Source organism: Sciurus vulgaris, assembly GCF_902686455.1.
Source record: "Sciurus vulgaris genome assembly, chromosome: 16".
Taxonomy (NCBI): domain Eukaryota; kingdom Metazoa; phylum Chordata; class Mammalia; order Rodentia; family Sciuridae; genus Sciurus; species Sciurus vulgaris.
Genome location: NC_136477.1, coordinates 35,826,293 through 35,847,870, shown reverse-complemented (window position 1 = coordinate 35,847,870; position 21,578 = coordinate 35,826,293). Strand labels below are relative to the sequence as shown.

Sequence of the window (21,578 nt, the reverse complement as noted above, 5' to 3'; positions counted from 1 at the left end):
TCCCCCATTCCTCCCTGTCCAATCCAGTGAACCTCCACTCTTCCCCCAAACCCCTATTGTGAGTCAGCATTTGCATATCAGAGAGAACATTTGGCCTTTGGTTTTTTGGGATTGACTTATTTCACGTAGCATAAGAGTCTCTGGTTCCATGCATTTACTGGAAAATGCCATAATTTCATCCCCTTTTATGGCTGAGTAATATTCCATTGTGTATAGGTACCACATTTTCTTTATCCGTCCATCTGTTGAAGGGTACCTAGGTTGGTTCTATAGCTTAGCTATTGTGAATTGGGTTGCTATAAACGTGTGGCCACATCACTATAAAATGCTGATTTTTAAATCCTTTGGGTATATGCTGAGGAGTAGGAAAACTGAGTCAAATGGTGGCTCTATTCCAAGTTTTCTGAGGACTCTCCATAGTGCTTCCCAGAGTGGTTGCATCAATTTGCAGTCCCACCGGCAATGTATGAGAGTACTCTTTTCCCTACATCCTCACCAACATTTATTGCTACTTGTATTTTTGATAATTGCTATTCTGACTGGAGTGAGATGAAATCTCAGTGTAGTTTTAATTTGCATTTCTCTAATTGCTAGTGATATTGAACATTTTTTTCATATCCCATAGGGGTATTTTTATTCTCAATTCCTGTGTCATACTTTTAGTTTGCAAAGCCTTTATTGCCTTTCCTTTCCATAAAACATCACATTGGTTCATTAAATTGATGATGTTACGCAGATTGAACCTAATGAGCAAGATATAGCAGCAACTGGACATCTGGGTTCCAGAGGGTGGAAAATAAATGCCACAAAAACTCAAGGACCTCCTACCTCTGTGATATTTCTAGGAATTGAGTGGTGTGGAGCATATCAAGATATCCCTTCTAAGATGAAAGATAAATTGTTACATTTGGCCCCAGCTACAAGCAAAAAGAAAGAAAAAAGAAAAGAAAGAGAGCACCATGCTTATTGGGTCTTTTTGGATTTTGGAAGCAATAAATTCCTGATTTAGGTCTGTTACACTTATTTGCCAAGTGATTAAAAAATGGTTCATAGTTTACACCTATGAACTCACAGAGAGTTCTCTATGCTCAGTTGATAGAAGAAGAATCAGGCCTTTTTTACTGTGTTATAATACCACAGACTGGGTAATTTATAAAGAAAAGAAATGTATTTCTCACAGTTGAGGAAGCTGGGAAATCCAAGATCAAGGTAATGGCAATTTCAGTTATCTGATGAGGGCTTCTCTTTGCTCACCAAAATGTGAACCTCTGCAATATCAAGGAACTCACCTGGGTGGGTTCCTCATGCAATTCACAGCCCCCTCCTGGTACATTTGTGTGGACAGTGGTTAAAAACAAAACAAAACAAAACAAAACAAAACAAAACAGAACAACAAAAAGACTTTAGGCCTTCTTAGTGAACATAACTTCAAGTAGTCTGTCTGGTTGCTCACTTTGTTTGCAAAAAGAAATGGTTATATGTGAAACTATACACTGATTCATGTGCTATGGCTAAGTGTTTAGTTGGATAGACAGGGACTTGGAGGGAACATAATTGGAAAACTGGTGACAAGAAAATTTGGAGAAGTATGTGGATAGAGTTCTATAAATGGGCAAGAAACAGGAAAATATGTCTATGATGTTCACTCTGTGAACATCAGCAGAGGAGGTCTTTAATATTCCAGTGGTTACATGGACAACTTCTATAGCTACCAGTCAGTCTCTTTTGCCAGCCACCCTTCTCATTGCCTATTGGGCAATTAAACAAAGTGCCCATGGAGGCAGAAATAGAAGCTATGCTTCAGCACATCAATATGAACTTCCATTCACCAAGACCAAGCTGGCTGCTGTCATTACTGGTTGTGCAATCTTGCCAGCAACAGAGAATAACACTGAGTCCTCAGTATGGTGCCATTCCCTGGGGTGACCAGCCAGCTTCTTGGTTGATAACATTGGATTGCTGCCATTATGGAAGCATTTTGTTCATACTGGAAGATAAATTTTGAGTATAGATTTTCCTTCCATGGATACAATGCTTCTGCCATCCATGAGCTTTTAGAATGCCTATCCACTGTAATGATAGTCCAACAACCTTTTTTATAATCAAGGAACTCACCTGAGTGGGTCCTCATGCAATTCACTGGTCTTTCCAAGTTCCCCACCATCTTGAAGAAACTGGTTTGAAAGAATGGTGATATGACTTTTGAAGACTCAGTTACAGAACCAAATGGATGACATTATCTTTCTGGGCTATGACAAAGTCCTGTAGAAGGCTGTTTATGTTGCGAATCACTGTCCAATAAGAGATGATAGTTCATTTATGGCCTGGATTCAAGGTCCAGGAATCAAGCAGTGAGAACAGGAGTGGTGCCACTCACCATTAACTCTAGTAACCCACTAGCAAAATTTTTGCTTTCTGTTTCTTCAACCTATACGCTGCTGACCTGGAGCACTTAATTCCAAAGGGAGTGATGCTTCCACACAGACAAAACGGCAATTCCACAGAACTGAAGTTCAGATGGCCACCCAGCCATCTTTGGGCTTCTTATACTTCTGAGTTAATAGACAAAGAAGATAGTGACTGTGCTGATTGAAGTGATGAACTCTGATACCATGGGGGAATTGGACTGCCAATCTACAATGAAGGTAAGGAAGAGTGTGTTTGAATCCCCTAAGGAATCCCTTGTATTGCCATGCCCTATGGTTGAATTCAATGGAAAACTGCAGCAGTTCCATACAGGCAGGATTACTAATGGGAAAGATTCTTCAGGAATGAGAGTTTAGGTCTCTCCATCAGGTAAAGAACCATGACTTCTACAATATATTTTCTTAGCCCTCTTGGTGGAGGACTGATAGGAAAAAGTTGCTTTTTAGGACATTTTCTTTATTCTTTTCACCTATATTTTGACCAAGTTTCAACCCTGTGGGAACTTGTAGTCATCTTAAAATCAAACTAAACTTAAAGTTGTGGAACAGAAAAACAACTTTGAGGCCAAATAAAGTCTAAGTATGTGAATGTTTGGAAATGTGCAGAAATTGCTCTCATTTACAATAGCTTGAAGAGCTGCAGAAGAGGAGAATACCTTGTTCTATCCCTAAGTACATAAATCAAAGCAAAATATTTTGGGTTTTTCTACACATAGTGTACAATTTAAATTTATTCTGTATGGTATCTTATGAACTGAAATTATTTGATTAGTAAATTGGTCAACATGTTTTAGTCTAAAATGGTAAGTTTGAAATATTCTAGCATATTTATTTATGTGTTTTTAGATGAATGTTGTAATATGATTCCAAAATAGGGAGTTGGCTGGGGAGAAGCCATTGTAAGAAAAGTAGTATAACTTTTAAAAGCTATTAATTGAACTACTTAAGTGGTAAGTTTTTGTTTTTTTTTTTTTAATTTAAGATAATTAAAAATAAGACATAAGGAAAACTTCATTTACAATTTTTTACACTTTTAAGTTTTTTCCAGAAACTTTGTCTTTATATTTTTAAAAACTTAAATGCCAAAGCCTCTTTTGATCTTAAATGTAGTGTTGGAAACAAACTAAGTTAAACTCTAAAGACAGAGTTGGAAATATTCATTTGCTTTTATTAAAAAAGAAAAAGATAGTGTTGTTACTTAAAATGGCCAAGAGGCCAAGTTAGTTCTATCTTCAAAAAAGAAGAAAGTGTTCCCCCAAATGATACAGTGTTGTGTTTTACTCAAGCTCCCAGGAAAGCTGTTTTCAGATCATTTCAAAACCTCATATACTACAACGTAAGGAAAGAATAGAAGTAAGCACAAACAGATCCTTTTCTGGAAGGGGAAATCATTCCAGCTATTAAATTCTTGGAAAGAGTAAACAGGACTTGGTGAAAGTAATTTATCTGGATCTTTTAAAGGTCAGGACTGGGCTTCCAAATAAACCTTGTGAAAGAGCCCACTGAGTCCACAGGACAAGGCTCACGTCCTCACTAGTCAAGTGTAGGATCCTGAGATCACACAGCAGCTCTCTTCTGAGTAGAAAGGATCAAACCTAAGTTTGTCCAAGGAAACAACCTTTTATAAAAGTACATAAGTACCCTGTGGTCACCTTTTGCCATTGAGGGTTAAGCATCTATGCTGAGAGGAAAATGCATCATGAAAAGTTTTCAGGACTGGGTAAAGAGGAAGCAGAGATGATGACAGCATGCTGCTGTTATTATCATTTACTTTTCTCAATCGCCGATGTCGTATGGGAATGGAATGAGATGTTTAATAATCAGTAGTACAAGGAGATGCATGTTGGAGGAGGAATCATGCTCTCTGTATTGTCTGGGCAGATGGCCCAGCTGTGGCAGCCATCTTTGGGGAGACTTTCTAGCCCCTACACACAAAGGATTTATGTTCTTTGAAATTCTATTGTATCCTCCCCAGTTATTTTTCTCCCTCTGGGATTTGGAACTGTGCACAGAGAAGCAGAAATTGGAAGTTTTTGCAGGTCAAAGAAAGCTGTTTGTGGAAATATCCATACACTTGAATGCTGAGGATATGCCCTATTTCCTGTTGTATCTATTAGCTGTCAGTCTGTAATGAATCACCCCCAAATTCAGTGCCTTAAGAAAACAATCATTTATTACTGTAACACACGTATTTGTGTGTTGTCTGACCTTTATTGGATTCACTCTTGCATCTTTGGGTTGTCTGGGGGCTCTGATCTAGTTTCAGCTTCCCTAAGGCAACTTTATTCTATGGGTCTATCCTATTCTATGGGTCTCCTACCAGGCAAGTCTTTCTCATGGTGATGCAAGAAGTGCAAGAGAGCAAGTAGAAACATGCAAGGTTTCTTGAAGTCTAGGCTTGAATTTGGCACACTGTTGTTTCCAACTTACTCTATTTGACAAAAGCAAGTTACATTGCTGAATACAAATGCAAAAGTGCATGCACAGGTTGGAATGTATGTGTATCTATCAGAATGAATGTTGAAACTTGCTTCCCATTGTGATGGTTTTAAGAAGTGGGGTCTTGGATTGGTACCTTACAAAAGGGCTGGAGGAAACTACCTTAGACCCTTTTTGCCTTTCAATCCCTTCCACCCATGTAAGGATACAACATTTGTCCCCTGTGCAAAATGCAGCAACAAGACACATTTTAGAAGGAGAGACCGAGTCTCTCAGTGACACCAAATACACCAGGATCTTGATCTTGGACTTTCCAGTCTCCAGAACTATGGGAAAATTAGATTGCTGTGCTTTATTAATTACCTGGCCTTTGGTAACTGGTTGTAGCAGCATGAACAGACTGAGAAATTGGTATAAGAAAAGTAAGTTTTTGCTGTAATATATATCTAAAAATGTAGAAGTGTTTGGGGAACTGAGTAATGGGTAGAGGCTGAAACAGTTACATTGTTCTCAGGAATATAACCTGTATTGGCCAAATAGAATGAGATAGAAATGATAGCATGCCAGTCCAAGTCAAGGCTTCAAGAAACCTTGCATCATGTTTCTGCTTTCTCTCTTGCACTTCATTCTAGAAAAAGCCTAGATTGTCATGAACTGAGTGTAAAGGTGGAAGCTCAGAATAGGAGAGCAGTAGAGAGCTTCAATCTTCTTAGATATTATCTAAGTAGTCACAGTCAAAATGCAGGTAGAAATTTGAACGGCCAAGACCATTCTAATGAGATCTTAGAAAGCAGTGAGGAATATCTTATGGAAACAGGAAAGAAGGCCAACCTTTTTGCAAAGGAGTAAAGAACTTGACTGAACTATGTCCATGTCCTAGTACTTTGTGGAAGGCAGAATTTAAAACCAATGAACTAGGATATATGGCAGAAGACATCTTCTATCCAAAGTGTTCAGGATGCTGCCTTATTTCTCTTAACTGCTTATATAAAATGTAAGAAGAAAGAAACAAATTTTAGGTATAACTTATAATTAAAAGGGAAGCAGAACTTAAAAGATTTGGATAATTTTTCAGCTCAGTCAGACTATAAAGAATAAAAAGCATGTTTGGGAGAGAATACTAAAGGTGTGGTCCAAGTGCCACTTGATAAGATTAGTTTGGATAGATGGAAACCAAATGCTCATCATGCATTTCATCAAGACAGTGTAAGAATGATATCAAAGGCATTTTGGAAATTATTGCTGCTTTCCCTCCCATTACCCAGAGTATCAAGGCCTGGGGGACAAATATATGTCAAAAGAGAGACTGTGGGTGGCTGTAGGATCTCAGCATTCACGGCCCTGTACTTTCCCAACTCTCCTTGGCCAAACCAACTGTGACTTAAGTGAACCCAGGTATGGTTTGGGCTACCTCTCCAGAAGGCCATAGTCCTATTTAGCATTCACATAGTGCTAACTCTGCAGGTGTGCAAAGTGCAAGAGTTGCAGAGGCATGGCTACCTCCCGCTAGATTGCACAGGATGACTCAGAGAGCCTCAAGGCCCAGAAAGAGAACTGTCACAAAAGTAGTGCCACTACAGAGAGTCCCCAGTAGAGCCATGATTAATGGAGCCTGGGGAGAGAAGAGCCACATACAGCCCCAACTAGGAAATCCCATGTTTAGAGCCATGAGGGCAGAGTGCCCCCAGGTCCCCAGTAGGGCCACCAGCATGTATTGTCAGCCTAGAAAGCTGAAGGCACCCATCTGCAGCTCCTAAGATCAATGGTGTGATTTGCTGGGGCAGTAGGAAGAACAATAGCTCTCCTATAATACAGGATACCTCAAATTGTATTTTGAGTTCAGTTTTTATTCAAATTGTAAAGCTCTTTCTTTAACGTTACCCAGATTCCCAAATTCCAGGGGTCTGGACATTCTGGAAATGCTGCCTTTTGTTTTTTTCCAAATTAGAAATTTTCATCCACTTCTTTGTAGCACTACAAAATTCAAATAAGGGAGAGTTGCTGCCTTGGGATATTTTATTTGGTGGTAGTTTCTACAAGCTAAAGATGACAGTGGAACATGCCTGGTCCAGGGCCAGCTTTATCTGTGCAGAGGAATGGGCATCTTTTGTAACTTGCATATAGATAAAATAATGTTGGCCAATTTCTGCCCCAACTTTCCTAGTTTTTCCTTGGTGATAATTCTAATGCTGGTGATTTTTTTCCAAATTAGTATAATCATAGATACCTCTGTGGATCAACTATTCAAAGGACAGCTTTTACTTTCTAGTATATCTTACAGTTACCAATTGTCTCAAAATGACCTATTTTTCCTAACTCTCCTTATATTTTAGTGCAAGCCTATTTTCCCTCAGAATGTTAACTCTACTTATTTTTCAAGTACTAGCTGAACTTTAGCATACTAATATATTTTACTTTCAATTTTTTTGTCCATCTCTACCTGAGACCTACTCTAGTTACTTAAAAGGGCCTTAACGAATAGCCCTAACTAATACATTAGCCAAAGAAATAGTGCAAAGAAACACAGCATTGCTTAATCAACATGGCAGTTCGAGCTGCAAAAGTAAAAAAAAAAAAAAAAAAAGCCAAAGAAGTCTTGGCTGTATTAGCAGCATCAGGCAATTACGGGATCTGCTGCAATAAATGGCCAAGGTTATGGCACCCATAAAGTTTAATTTGCATTCTGAATATTACGATGTGTTCACTGAGAATGCAAAGCAGGCTCTGCAGGATTGAGCAGCTGAATTACAGTGCATTTCAGAATTTCTTTGGTTCACGCAAAAGCAGGAGGAGAATGGCTTGCTGGTGCATGGTCGGCCTCAACCTTTGCCTCTGTCGGCAGGACATATGGAGCATTAAAGCAAATGGTCTTTCTGGGCTACCCTTGGAGGACATAGAGCCACCAGATGGTCTGATGTGAATTGTGACTGGGCTGCACTGCAGCCAATCGGATTATCTGGGTCATTTTGGGGATTAATGTAGATGGCCAGAAGATTGATTAGGATGCCATGATTGGAATCTGCTGGTACGAGGATGAAAATGATTCAGCCAATTGAGCCAAATGCATATTCTTCCCAGTTACTCAGTGCGAAACTGAGCTGGCATTGCATAGTCTCTGAAATAGGATGAGAATCTCATTGTGAGAGAACTAAAACATATAGGAAATTTTATTTGCATCTCAACCAAATGTATAGAATCACACGACTACAGAAGGATGCAGTTCTAAGCCTGTAAAACTACCCAGAGATGCTTTACACTCACTACCATGCATGCATCAGTGGACAAGGGAGTCAGGACTCTGGGCACGCTGATAAATTTCTCCACTTGACGCATGACTCTCTTGCCCTCCTTTTCCCCATTCCTGAGCATTCCTCACCCATCAGGGTTTCCCATGAACCCATGGGACAGGCACTTGTTGACAAGAACTTCATATAACTAGGGGTGTCCTTCCATCACCTCTGACTATTCCACAGTTAATACCCTATCATGGCCACACATGACAAGCACCAACTTAAAAATCATAGGGAATTCTTTTTTTTTTTTTAGTGAAATAGATGGAGTTTTAGGATGCCAGAAGAGACCAAGAGAGAAAGGGAGAGAGGAAGGGAGTGGGAGAGAGAGATGAGAACCTAGCCAGAGCATTTCTTTATCCTTTGTTTCCTGAAAATACAGTGACAAACTATATTCAGATGTGATTCCCCTGGAAAGGTGAGGTCTTCAGTTGTCTACTGTTCCAGAACCTCAAGCTTAGCTCATTCCACTCAATCTTGCATGTGGTTTGTGGGTGGAGACGGCTATAGGGCAGCACCTCAAGTGAAATGAAATAGTTCTGCTTGGATGTCACAGCTGGTCCTCAGTTCCTGCCCTCAGTAATGCAATAAATGTATGCCCCTTTCACATAACCAGTCTCGGTTGGTGATTCATTCTCTCTCTCTCTCTCTCTCTGTCTCACACACACACACACACACACACACACACACACACACACAACACACTTTTCCATTAAATCTATTCATTTTCTAGGGCTGCCACAAAAAAATATCAGAAATAGAATGACTTCAACAACGGAACTTTAGCTTTTTCACAGTCTGGAGGCTGGACGTTCAAGACAAGGTGTCAGCAGGTTTACTTTCTCCTGAGGCTTCTGTCCTTGGATCGCTGAGGGCTGTCTTCTCTGTGCATCCTCATCTGGCCTTTTCTCTACGTGCACAGTGCTGGGGTCTCTTCCTCTTCTTGAAAGGACATCAGTCATATTGAATTAGGGCTTTACCTTTATGACCTCATTTGATCTTAACTACCTTCTATTCAAATATAGTCATATTAGAGGTTAGGACTTCCACATGAATTGGGAGGAACACAATTCAATCCATAGCAGTTAAACATGTTGTATAATGATACAGTCTCAATATCAGTAAGTAGTCTTAAAATATATTTTGATGGCTATACTATAATCTATATAGCCTTTTCCTATTGTTTTAGTTCTTTATAATGAGCAACAAATTTTCATGCTCTTACATAATATTTCATGAACATCATCTTAGATAATTGTGTAAATATCTTTTAGTTACATTTCTAGCTGTTTGTTAAAAGATTATAAATAAATTTATATTGCAGAGATACAAGTCATCAGAGAGAGAGAGAGAGAGAGAGAGAGAGAGAGAGAGAGAGAGAGAAGTAGCAAGAGACAGATCCAGAGGTACCCATGGATTCATTTGTCCCATTTTTCCTCTCTTCATATGATGTTCATGAACTACAAGCCACCAACCAGAAGTTTACTCCGGGACCACAATCAAATACTTGACTCCTGATTGTGATCCTATCCCACGTGAGAAGTGCTCACAGCGCCTACTGGTCTACCTGTACCATCATTCCTGTTACTGACTTTCCTCTGATCCCCCACTCCCCTTTCCAGGACCTTTACTTCTCTAAATAATTATATAATATCTCTTTCTTAGTTCATTTTCTGTTGCTGTAACAAAATGTCTGAGATGGGGTAATTTATTTTAAAAAGAAGTTTATGTTATTTCATGACTCTGGAGATTGGCATGTCCAAGCTTATGGTGCTGGCATCTGCTTGGCCTCTGGTGAAGGCCTCATGATGTTTCAACTTATAGTGGAAAGCCTAAGGGCAAACAGCTTCCCAGAAAAGAAAGAAAAGGGGTCAAACTCTCACAACACCTAACCCAATCTTATGAGAAATGGATTAACCCATTCTTGAGTTCTCCATCCTCAGGATCTAATGACCTCCCACTAGGTTCCACCTTCCAGTTACCCAACATTGAGGAATTAACTTTCCAAGACATTAGCCTTCAAGGAACACAGCAGAACCATGGTAATCTTTGTACTTGAACACACTTCTTATTCCATACTACTTGTAGTGGCTCTACTTCCTTGATTGAATCCTTGCCTATGCTGGCAATTTACCCCTCTGTATTCATTATCTTCATAGGTACAGCAGCAGTAAAAGTAGTGTCTATGTCATAGAAAGGTATCTACGTGTCCTAAGGTGTGCTTAGAATAACACCTAGCACATAAAAGGACCCCACATATTCGGGTTCTCTTTATTACCAAAACCTACATGCCTTCCTTTTGGTTTGTAATTTAGTCCGAGTATGAATCTTAGCTTTCTTCTTGATTTCAATAGTTTGCTCACAGGAACATTTGCAAAGTCATAGTTAGCTTTACTGAGCAGGAGAATAGGAAAGAGGATTTTCAAATTATGGCATTGAAAAGAAACTACAAGGTGAAGAGCCAGTTTTTCTTGTTCTTAAATTTTCTTTTGCTGTTTAACCCTGGGGATTCCCACTTGTTCCTTACCCAATGGACCCAAACAGCCTACCCCATGCCTCTACTGGGCTCTCCTTTCTCCTCTGCCTTTTGCAACCTTGTAAATCTCTCTTCTCCCCTTTCTTCCCAACAGCAAACCTTACTTGCTGGTTTTGTCCTACAGCATAGCTTGGCTATAGCATTATTACTTGAATTGCTGCAGTGGTTCTCAAATGAGGGGCAATTTGGGTCCCAAAGGAAACTTTATCTGTATCTGAAGACATTTCTGGTTGCCAGGACTGAGAGTGATATTGTTATCCAATGAGTAGAATGTAAGGCCAATGTTAAACATCCTACAGTGCAGGAATTATCCAGCCTGAGATGCCAGCAGTGCTGAGATTCAGAAACCCTGCACTCATATGATGCTCATGTTCCTGAAGCCTTCCACTGCCCTGACTTGCTGACCAAGATGGTGTTCCAAGGAGACAAAGGTCTCCCCAGGAGGCGTCTTGGTACTGGCTATTCAGGAAATGCACCCTCACCTCCTTACAATTGGAAGTTGTCCCTCATTTTGCCTTGTGATACAGAACATCCTCTAGCTGCTACAGAATTAGTTTCTAAAGCTGCTGTGTCAAATACAATAACCATTTAATAAATGTGGTTTCTAAGTTATTAAAATTGAATGAAATGAAAGATTCAGTTCCTTAGTCATACTAGCCACATTTGAATTTGCTACTTATGTGACTACTAAATGGAACAGTGAGGATATAGAACTATTTCACTTTCTAGAAAGTTCTATCAGACAGTGATAATGAAGAGCTTCTGATATGGTCCCTAGACTTTTCTCACTGTCCTCTTTTGACTACTTCTATAAATCACTTTATTCTTTTTTTAAAGTTTTTTATTTGTCCTTTTTAGTTATACATGACAGTAGAATGTATTTTGACAGATTATACATACACGGAGCATTACTTCCCATTCTTGTAGTTGTACATGATGTGGAGTTACACTAGTCATATATTCACATATGAACATAGGAATAAATCACTTTATTCTTGCTGATCCAAGCTGTGGTGCTGGGAGTGAGTTGGCAATCATAGCAGATCTCATCCCCAGCACCACAGCTAGATGCAAAGGTGACTCCTGGAACGGAGTTCTGTCTCAAGGATGAGGGGAATGATTAAAAGTGTCAGGCCCTTTGAAAGGAAAAGGCCTTTCCTTTCCTAAGGATCCACACAGCATGTAGCATACAGCCTGGTGCATGGCCAGGAGCAAATAAATAATTGTTCACTGAGCAGGTGAATTATATTGATTCCAGCAAGTACATTACTATGTGTTCTTCCATGTCTTGGGCACTCCACAGCTAAGCAGTTTGTCATCAAGTTGGTTTCTTGTACCTGAAAGCTACATGGCAGAGTGGAGTAACAGAGAATGGATGTTTGCCTTGGATTCTAGTCCCTTACTAGCTGGGTGACCATGGTCAGTTATTTGGTTGATTGCTTATTCATCGTGAGCCTCAAATTCCTCCTTTGGAAATTGAGGACTTAATTCTAGATGTATCTACCTACTGGGATTTTAGTGAGGGTTACAGCACTTTTTAAAATAAAGATACCAGTAGTTTTAATAATTATAACTACACAGTCAACAATCTTGGTTAGAATCAGCAGGGACCCGACCCCTGTATTTTTTCCTACTGTATATCTCTAGCATTCAGATTCATGACATTTATATATCTCATTACTAAAAAGAGTTTTTTGTTAACTTGAATGTATCCTCTATTTCTTTATTTAAAAAAATTAATCTAGTTCATAGGGTTTTGCTAAGGAACAGCTAATGAATTACAGATGCTGTAAATGCCAGGCAATGACAAGAGGCTGCTCTCAGGGGTCCAGTACCCACCACATCAGTCTCTTCCACTTTCTGTTCAGTTTGGCATCTAACACCACACCTGGTGACATCCTGGTCTCATCTGCAGAGAGTGGTGTCACAGAAGTTAACACTTTTGTCATTATCCATTGAGCTGATTTTGAGATTCCTAAAAGAGTGTAAAAGCAAGATCAGCTGGATCCAGTCACAGCAGATATTCCAGTGGAAACAGGCTCTTCTGAAATGGCTTTTATGTCTGCATCTACATCTACTTTGAAATTATCCTCAGCAGCTGCATTCCCCCTTCATTTAAGGAGGGGGTAAGGAGAGTTGAAGTTTAGAGCATTCAACTATGAGACTTCACATTGTAGGCAGTATTTCTGCAGCATGTATTTCCAACACCCTATTCTGATTATAATGCTTTTAAATTTCACTTTGTTCATATCTGCAACCCTCCAAGACCTATTTCTTTCTATTCATCTTCTCTGAACCTGTTGGGACTTCTGCTGGAACTACTACTTTTACTTTTTCTTTCTGTGTAGTGAAAGAGTGATAGAAACTTCAGGTTTAAAGGGATCTAATGGGTCCTCTAATCTCAAATACCCCACAGTACTTGAATACAGACCAGTTGTTCAACCTGTGCTTGAACAAATTATTACATCATGCCCATTGCTTTAGAATTTTAAAAAATGGTCCTAATTATCTTAGAACTTAGTTTTCACTCTCCAGTAAAACATTTGTATGTTGTTCCATTTTTATTTCTTTTAATCCATAACACAGTGCTAGGTATTTCCCCCAGAGTTGCTTTTAAACTGCACACAACAGAAATTAGAATTAAGTTGACTTAAACAAACAGGGTTTTATCTTCTCCCATAACAAGAAATCTCAGAGCTGGACCACTGTTCTTGCTGGCTCAGTGAGTCAATGATGTTGGCTCCAGTGAAGTATCTGCTATGGATATCTTCACTGAGGCTCCAGGCATCATGATCATCTTCAAGGCAGAAAGAGGACAGTTACACCTATCACTTTTTATCAGGAGAAGAACAGCTTCCTCAGGACATTTTCATCAGCTGTGTGCTAACCCTACGTTGGCTCAGCGTTCATCACTCCCTTGTACCTGAAAGATTTGAGTGAAGCCACTGAAAATGAGATTGTCATATTTGGCATCCCCAGTAATCATCCATATCCTGGGTCTAGGCTTGCTGGTGCTCTCCACAGTATTTGAGGCCAGGAAGAGAGGATGAATACTACCAGGAGGTCTACTGTCCTTTGGAAGCTGGTCATGAGACAATTTTACAAGCAAAAGGAGTCTCCTTAGGAGGCAATCCCAGGATGCATTGGCAGGAGAGTGGGAAAGTGGGGGAAAGGAAAGGTAGCAAGTCAGTCACTGCTGTGGATATTAACAAGAAGGTCAGTGCTGTGGACAACTGGGGTTCTGTCCTACTCAGGACTTCAGTGACACCATAGGACATGATCAGAACTGCACTGCCTGAGGGGCAAAGAAGTTGGAGTACTTGTTGATTTATTTATTTTGGTGCTAGGGATTGAACCCAGGGTCTTGCACATGCCAGTCAAGCACTTTACCACTGAGCTATATCCCCACCCCAGATGCCGGGGTATTTAACCATCCATTCCATCCATCATTGGTTGAGAGCTGTACCAGAGATATTAACTCCCCAGCACCTGCAGACTGCCCTATATATGCTCAGATGCTTGCTATAAGAGCCATTCATGTTCTTGGGCATGATAAATGCTGAGGAATAAGTAGAGTATCTGCTAAATTACCATCAGTGCCTGTCAGAGTACTTACAAGGTGCTCAATAAATACTTTAATTCAATGAACATTTATTGAGTACCTACTACTTGCCAAGTACTGTACAAGGTATTTACTAATTGATTTATTCTCAGAGAGACTTTCTTAATATAAATAACAGCATAATATGTTGTATTTGTAGTCAATCTTGATAAATTAAAAAAATGCACTTTCCCAATGGCTGTGATCCTTCCTCCTCCCTATTCAATACTGGTGTGTAACTTCTTGTTCCTATCAAAGGAATCAGTCAGTACTGGAACATCCTGTCACTGCATGTAGTACAGTCCTTAGGAAACAAGCTGTTTTATTTAATGAAATGTTTAGTGTTTCAGAGTTCTACTTTGTCCTTAAGAACACACATTTACTAAATAGTCCATTAGTTGCTTGAAAAATGAATGTCTCTTTTTCTTATTCCAGTGTGGTGATTTACTGCCATGAACTATCTTACATTATAACCATATTGTTCTTTTAATAATTAAAACCAGGAAGTGGCTCTCATGAATGTAGGCGTTGGCTTCAAACTTCCCTAAGGAGTTACATTCCTAAGTCCCTGCAACAGCAGAAAAAACAAAACAGTCATCCTACCATCCTGCTCTTCTGCTGGTGCCATGACTGCTTTCACAGTTTTTGACTCCTTCTTTTCTGGCTCCACTTTCCACTGACCACTAATTGAGTGGGTGCTGCAGTGGGCATTGGTGTCTTTATATTATCTATTTTGTGCCCATTTTCTGTTTTGGCAGGCATGTAGCTTAGTAGGTTCAACCACCACCCTTTATCCAGGGACAGAACAAGATTGGTTTGTGTCAATCAGATTATGGCATTTTCCTGTCCTTGGTGATCAGTTCCTCGGAGGATACGTGATTAATATAATCCAAAGAATTGTGGAGCCAGCCTTGGGGAAAATATGACCCAACAGAGAAGGATGGATCCAAGAGAACAGTAGTGAAGTAAAGTCACAACCCACTTCAAACTATTACAGAAACTATGTCATTTTTACACATTTTAGATCTATATGGACCAACACATTCCCTTTGTTGTTGAGACAGTTTGAGTTTGTTTCATCATTTGTAGCCCCCATATTAAAAATATGAAACATGAAATATGAAAAATATGAAATATGAAAAATGGAAAAAATGGCTTATATTGTTTTTCTTCTTCCATCCTTGAACTGATCCTACATTCCACTCTCAATTCCCCTATTATTTCCCTGGCTTCCAACTCTGGGTGCAGTCATTCAATACCCATGGCTCAGCCTGCCATTATCTTCCCAAAATATCATCCATACTTGACCATGGAAAAATCCAGTCATCCAGCTTACTAAGCCCTTCCTAGACACAGGGAATTATTACTATAAGACATATTATAACCATGTTCCCAAATAGTGCCTTTCAAATGTAAACTCCAAAAAAATTGCCATGTACTAAATTACATAAAACTGTGAGGCAAGAAAATATAAGAATAAGTTCAGTTCTGGAATTGGTGTTCAGTGTGGATAGTTATCCCACTGCAACCCCAAATTCTTTTATTTATAAATGACTAGCTGTGGAACCTGGGAAGTGTAACTTACAGCAAATTACACTTAGTGTCATTCACCTTGCATCGATCTCTAAGGAAGCAGTCATTTTCATACATAAGATCCAGTCAAGTGCAAATCTATGCCTTTCATATAATGGCTATTCTTTATCATCCTCCAAATAGCATAAGAAGAAAGACTGACCTGGCCAAGTGAAAGACTTAAGAGTAGGTGTGAGGAGGCATTTTTTTTTTAATGTGGGGGTGATTATGAACTGGAGTGGGTGACTCAGGGAGGTTTGGAAATACATTTATTTTTAGATCCTTAAAAATAAGGTGGAGTCTCATGGGCCAGACATTGTTTAGATGAAGATTTGCTTAAAGGCAATGGAAAATAGAGTCTTTGGAATCCTGAGGTTGAAAACAGGAAAACATACACTCAGTTTCTTGATAAAAGACTCACTAGAGCTTACAGAGGGAGTTGTACTATGAAGCATAGAAGCAAACATTTGGGTTCTTCTTTTTCCTCCTTAACAATAATTCCATAGAATTTGTTAACCTCTGACATTCCAAGGCATAACTGATAGCAAAGTAGGTCAGCCTTGGTGAGAGTCTAACTACATGGCACACACATGTTGCCCGCCCCTTGGCCATCTTTGAAGTCTCATTTGGTGTGCTCACATGTGTCATAGGATATTTATAATCTGCTAAGTGATATTGGAACTGTTTAATTTAGAATTAATAGACATATCAAATGACTTACTCAGTCCCATTGATTTTGCCTTTGAATCGCCTCTAGAATCCAGCACCTTCTCTTCCTTTTTGTGCCTTGTTCAAAACCTTATTTCCTGCTTTTGTTACTGCTATGGTGCTCTAGTTGGTTTTCTTGCTTTCTAGTCCCACTTTTCTCCACAGAGTTGTCATGCATTCTCCCACCTCTTCTTATTCCAAGCTTAAAACACCACCATCATTCTTCCACAGCATGCATGGCCTGATGTCTGGACTCTTTACCGTGATATAGAAGTGCCTTCACAATCTGGATCCAGGCAACTTTTCCATCCACCTCTCATTTCTCACATACTTGGGATTTTGCAGTGCATCATGCTACTTCCATTTTTTGTGCCTCTGCACTGCTCCTCTGTCTGCCTTGAACAATATGTTCCCTCCCTTTTATTCCTCTTTATTAACACCTCTTCATCTTTTCAGCTTCACCCCAGACATGGCCTCCTCTCTGACCCCTCAGGCTGAGTTCCCACAGCCCTTTGTGCTGACTGTCAATTCTCTGAGCTCCTAGGGGGTTGGAGCTATACCTTACATTTCTGCATTACTGGCATATTTCTTAGTGTCTGGGACAGGTGCTCAAGGAAGTTTTGTGAAATTAATGAATGAGGTAAATGTTATGTGTTATTTTCTCTTTTAGGGAAAGAGATGAATGAGTTAGACTCATACCTTCATGAGGGATTTGGACTTTGGTTGAGCAAAAGTTCTGCCTCAAAATTATGGGTATCTGTATTTTGTGTTGTTAATCAAAATCTAGACTTGTGACTTTTTCTACTACACAAAAAAGCCCCAGGTCATGGGGTTCCATCATTCAAGCATATCAAAAAATGACCAGGCCCTTGGGGCTTGTCCATTCCACATCTGCAGCTTACCTAACTGAGTACAGAGTAGTCATATACCCTGGAGTTTGGGACAGCCTGGTGAAGGTTGCAAATTGGGTGGAAGTATTCTTTTATCAGTGTGTTCTTAAATAGACTCAAATCAGAATCCCTTATAGTGTATGAAAGGTTTTACCATTTAAAATTTAACATTTAATATTTGCAATTCAAATTAAGTCTAATAATACCTAAACATATATTTACAAACATGACAAGTAAATCTTTTTGTAATTTTATCATCTAATCCCCATAATAGCCCCAAAATATAGAAAATATCATTATCCCCATTTTATAGACAGGGAAATTGAGGTTCATAGGAATTAAATAAAGTCAGTAACTTTTCAAAGTCATACATTTGCTGGTAGTGAGTGGAGTTAGGATTTAGAATTATATTTGTCAGACATCAGGGACTTGCCCTCTTAATTAACCACCTCTGAAGCTCAGCCACCAGGGAAAGCAACATGTGCACATTTTTAGTTCTTTTTATTGATACTGTGTCAACAAAAGCATATGAAGTTTAACTATATGAACAAGCTAGCAAGATGTGAAGCATCAAATATTTAAAACTAAGAATCTGGAATATAAACAAATATGTAGGGAAAATATTATTCTCCTAGCTGTGCCAGGCAGGGGTTATTACCGACTATGTAGAAGATGAAAAAACCGAGAACAGAGAGGGATGGGTAAAGAGACCAAGGTCACAGAGTGAGGGCTGAGGTGGAATTTGAAGAAGTTTCCTCTTCTCTGAAAGCCTCACTGGGCCTCAGTTACTGCATCTGGTAAGGCTCCTATTTAAACTTGTCATGGAAATACAGGGCAGCAATATGACTAGAAAGCATGTTTGAGGGAACAGTTTTTGTCACACAAAAACAACCATTCTAGCATTAAGGTAAAAACTGCAGTGTGATACCACCTTGCATTCATTACAGTGACTATCATTAAGAAGGCAGAAAATAAGTATTGATCAAAATGTGGAGAAACTGGTATCCCTATACATCATTGACAGGAATATCAAGTAGTGTAGTCACCTGGAAAACAGTATGACAGGTCCTCAAAAAAATTAAAAATAGAAATTATCATGCCATTCTGCAATTTCACTTCTGGGTGTATACCCCAAAGATTTGAAAGTAGGGACTCAAAAAGACATTTATACACCCATGTTCATAACAGCATTGTTCATAATAGCCAAAATGTGGAAGAAATCCAAATGTTCATTGATGGATGAATGGATGAACTGTGGTGTATATGCAAAATGGAATATTATTCATTCTTAAAAAGGAATAAAATTCTGATATGTGCCAAAACATAGATGGCCCTTGAAGGTATTGTGTTAAGTGAAATAAGCCAGCTACAAATAGACAAATAGTGTATGATTCCACTCATATGAGGCAGCTAGAAAAGTCAAATGCATTGAGAAGAAAGCAGAATGGTAGTTGCCAGGGGTAAGGTTGTTGTTAATGGGTTCAGAATGTCAGCTTCTGCAAATGAGAAGCATTTTAGAGGTGAATGATGGTCATGTTTGAACAACAATGTGAATTCACTTAATGACACTAAACTGTACACCTAAAATGATTGAGATATTACATTTTATATTAATTTTAAAAATTAAAAAATCATTCAAAAAATGAGGTAGCTAGGTGTATTGACCAGGGACCAGGCAGTGAACATAAACCATATGGTCTTTCAAAAAGAAGGGATTGTGATAGAATTGGTTACACTTACACATGGGGTGGCTTCTAGGGATGGCGAAGCCACCCAGAGGTTAACAGAATCAGGAGGCTCTTCTCACCTGCAGGACTGAACGTCCACAGAGAGGAGATATGTTATTTGATCCCAAAATCTATAGCCATGGTGAGGGCCGCTGTCCAGCAAGACCTGGGGCCACTGAGACAGTGCCTGTCTGGCAAGCCACAGAAGAGATGCTGCTGCTGCAAATACAGCTGAGGCAGAGAGGGCTTTTGTGAGGAGAAACAAACCAGCTTCTCTCCTCCTGCACCCTGCAATGTTCTACTACTGCTTCCCATGGTTGGAATTCCCCAGAGACAAGTTAGCAAGGGAGCCTGGAAATATATTCTCCTGTGACACCAAGCGGAGCAAGGGATACAACAAATGACAAGAAATGGATCCGAGAGCGCAAGCTGGCAACATGCCAGAAAAACAAAACTGTGAAAGATTTCTTTCCCTTTCATTTAAAAAGCCTTCTAAATTCACTTTCATAACATCAAGTGGCTATCTTAAATATTCACAATAAACTTTATTTAGAAAGGCAAATTTAAAACAATCCCTCTACATTGAGTTTCAATCCCTACAATGCTCAATGATACTGATTATTCTCAATTACATTAATTTACTTTCTATGGGCATGACCAATAAAGTCTATAGAGAAATATATTTGAACAGAGGTTTAGCTTTGGGGATCATTTGATGCTTCAGACACTATCTCTTGGCAGACCAACCAAAAGTCATCCTGAACAAAATGGTATACTGTTTGAGTTGGTTTGATTTCTATTTGTAAAAGGTGAGTTCAGATGGAATAAAACTCCTAACGTTCTTTGCTGGGAGAGATGGCACTCACCTGTAATCTAGTGGCAAGAGGATTGCAAGTTCAAAGGCAGCCTCAGCAACTTAGCTAGGCCCTAAGCAACTTAGTAAGACCCTGTCTCAAAATAAAAAAAAAAATAGAAAGGGCTGGGGAAATAGCTCAGTGGCTAGGTGCCAGTACCAACCAACCAACAAACAAAAAATCTCCAACTATTCCTTTAAACTTGGATCAGAGTTCACTTCTTTCTTTTCTGGTTCTTTCTCCCTACTCTTCATTCACCCAAAATCTAGGTTAATGTCCCTTGTCTTTACATTAGTATCTTTAGTATATTTGGAGTATAATACTTTTAACAATTTTTAACATTTTTAAAAATTTACCTATTCTTCTAATAAACTACTTAAAAGCAAAGATAGTATGCATGTGTGTGTGTATATACACATATACACAGGTGTATTCATATGTGTGTGTATACCCTACTGTACTTCTATCACTGACAACTAGCAATAACCCATTCAGGATCAGATACATAGTAGGTTGTCAATAATTTTAGAAGAATGAATAAATGAACACATACATTATTTAATGAAATAGAATTAATAGGTTTCAGGACATGGGAACAAGAGAAGTCCAGGCTGCATTTAAGCTATTCACACTTGTTGATTAGAAAAAATGGTGCTGATAATGTAAAGAATGGGGTAAAAGAGCTTTGTGAATTTGGTTTTTGTAAAATTCTAACAATCAGAAGCAGGAAATCATCTTCAGAAGAGGTGTCAGGGCTTGTAGATAAAGAGTAGAAGTCACCTGTATGTGGGTGATTTATAGAGGAGTCATGATGTGCCAGCTTACATTTTCTGCAGAAGGCTATAACAGCATTTCCTCCTATCCTTCATGTTCTTTTGCTACATTACTTCTAGTACTCTTTCCAGAGGTGGAATCTATGTCCCCTGTCCTTGAACTTGGATGGGCCTTTGTGTTTGCCTTGGCCATTAGTGCATAGTAAAGATGACATGTGTGACTAAGTCATAAAAAGACCTTGCACTTATGCCTTGCTCTCTTAGGTTCTTTGCTCTTGGACCCAGCCGCCATGCTGTGAGGAATCCTAAGGAGCTCACAGGGAGCTCATGTGAGCTCATGGTGAGCCACTGAGACCCCTGGACCCTAGCTCCTGAGTGCCCAGCTGATAGCCAGTACCTACCTGTCAATCACATGACTGAACCATCTTTAGTGTGGAGCCTCCAACCCCTACTTAAGCTGATACTGCAGGGAGTGGAGGTTTGTCATATCCACCAAGCTCTGACTGAATTGCAGATGTGTAACCAACAGAAATGATTATTACTGTTTTGAGGAATTATGCCCAGGGATAATTTGTTGCACTGCAGTAGATCATTAATATACAAACAGGTGGATGAAGCCATCATGAAATTTGTATCAGACAAACCTGAAGTCAAATTTCTGGCTCTGAGAACATCTGGATTGTGGTTTTGGGAACACAATCTTAATTGTTAGAACCTCAGTTTTCTTGTATGTAAAATGGGGCTATTAGTGTTCACTGCAAG

The 21,578-nt window shown here is 39.3% G+C and overlaps 1 protein-coding gene across 1 annotated transcript in view; it reads left to right on the top strand.

The window, feature by feature from the left end:
• Window positions 1-1,673: 1,673 nt before the first annotated feature.
• LOC306647149 (uncharacterized protein) overlaps window positions 1,674-21,578 on the top strand; it is a gene marked incomplete at its 3' end in the record, with an annotated part of 600,113 nt that continues 580,208 nt past the window's right edge. Inside the window, exon 1 of the mRNA XM_079116162.1 lies at window positions 1,674-2,645. The remainder of the gene's footprint in view (window positions 2,646-21,578) is intronic.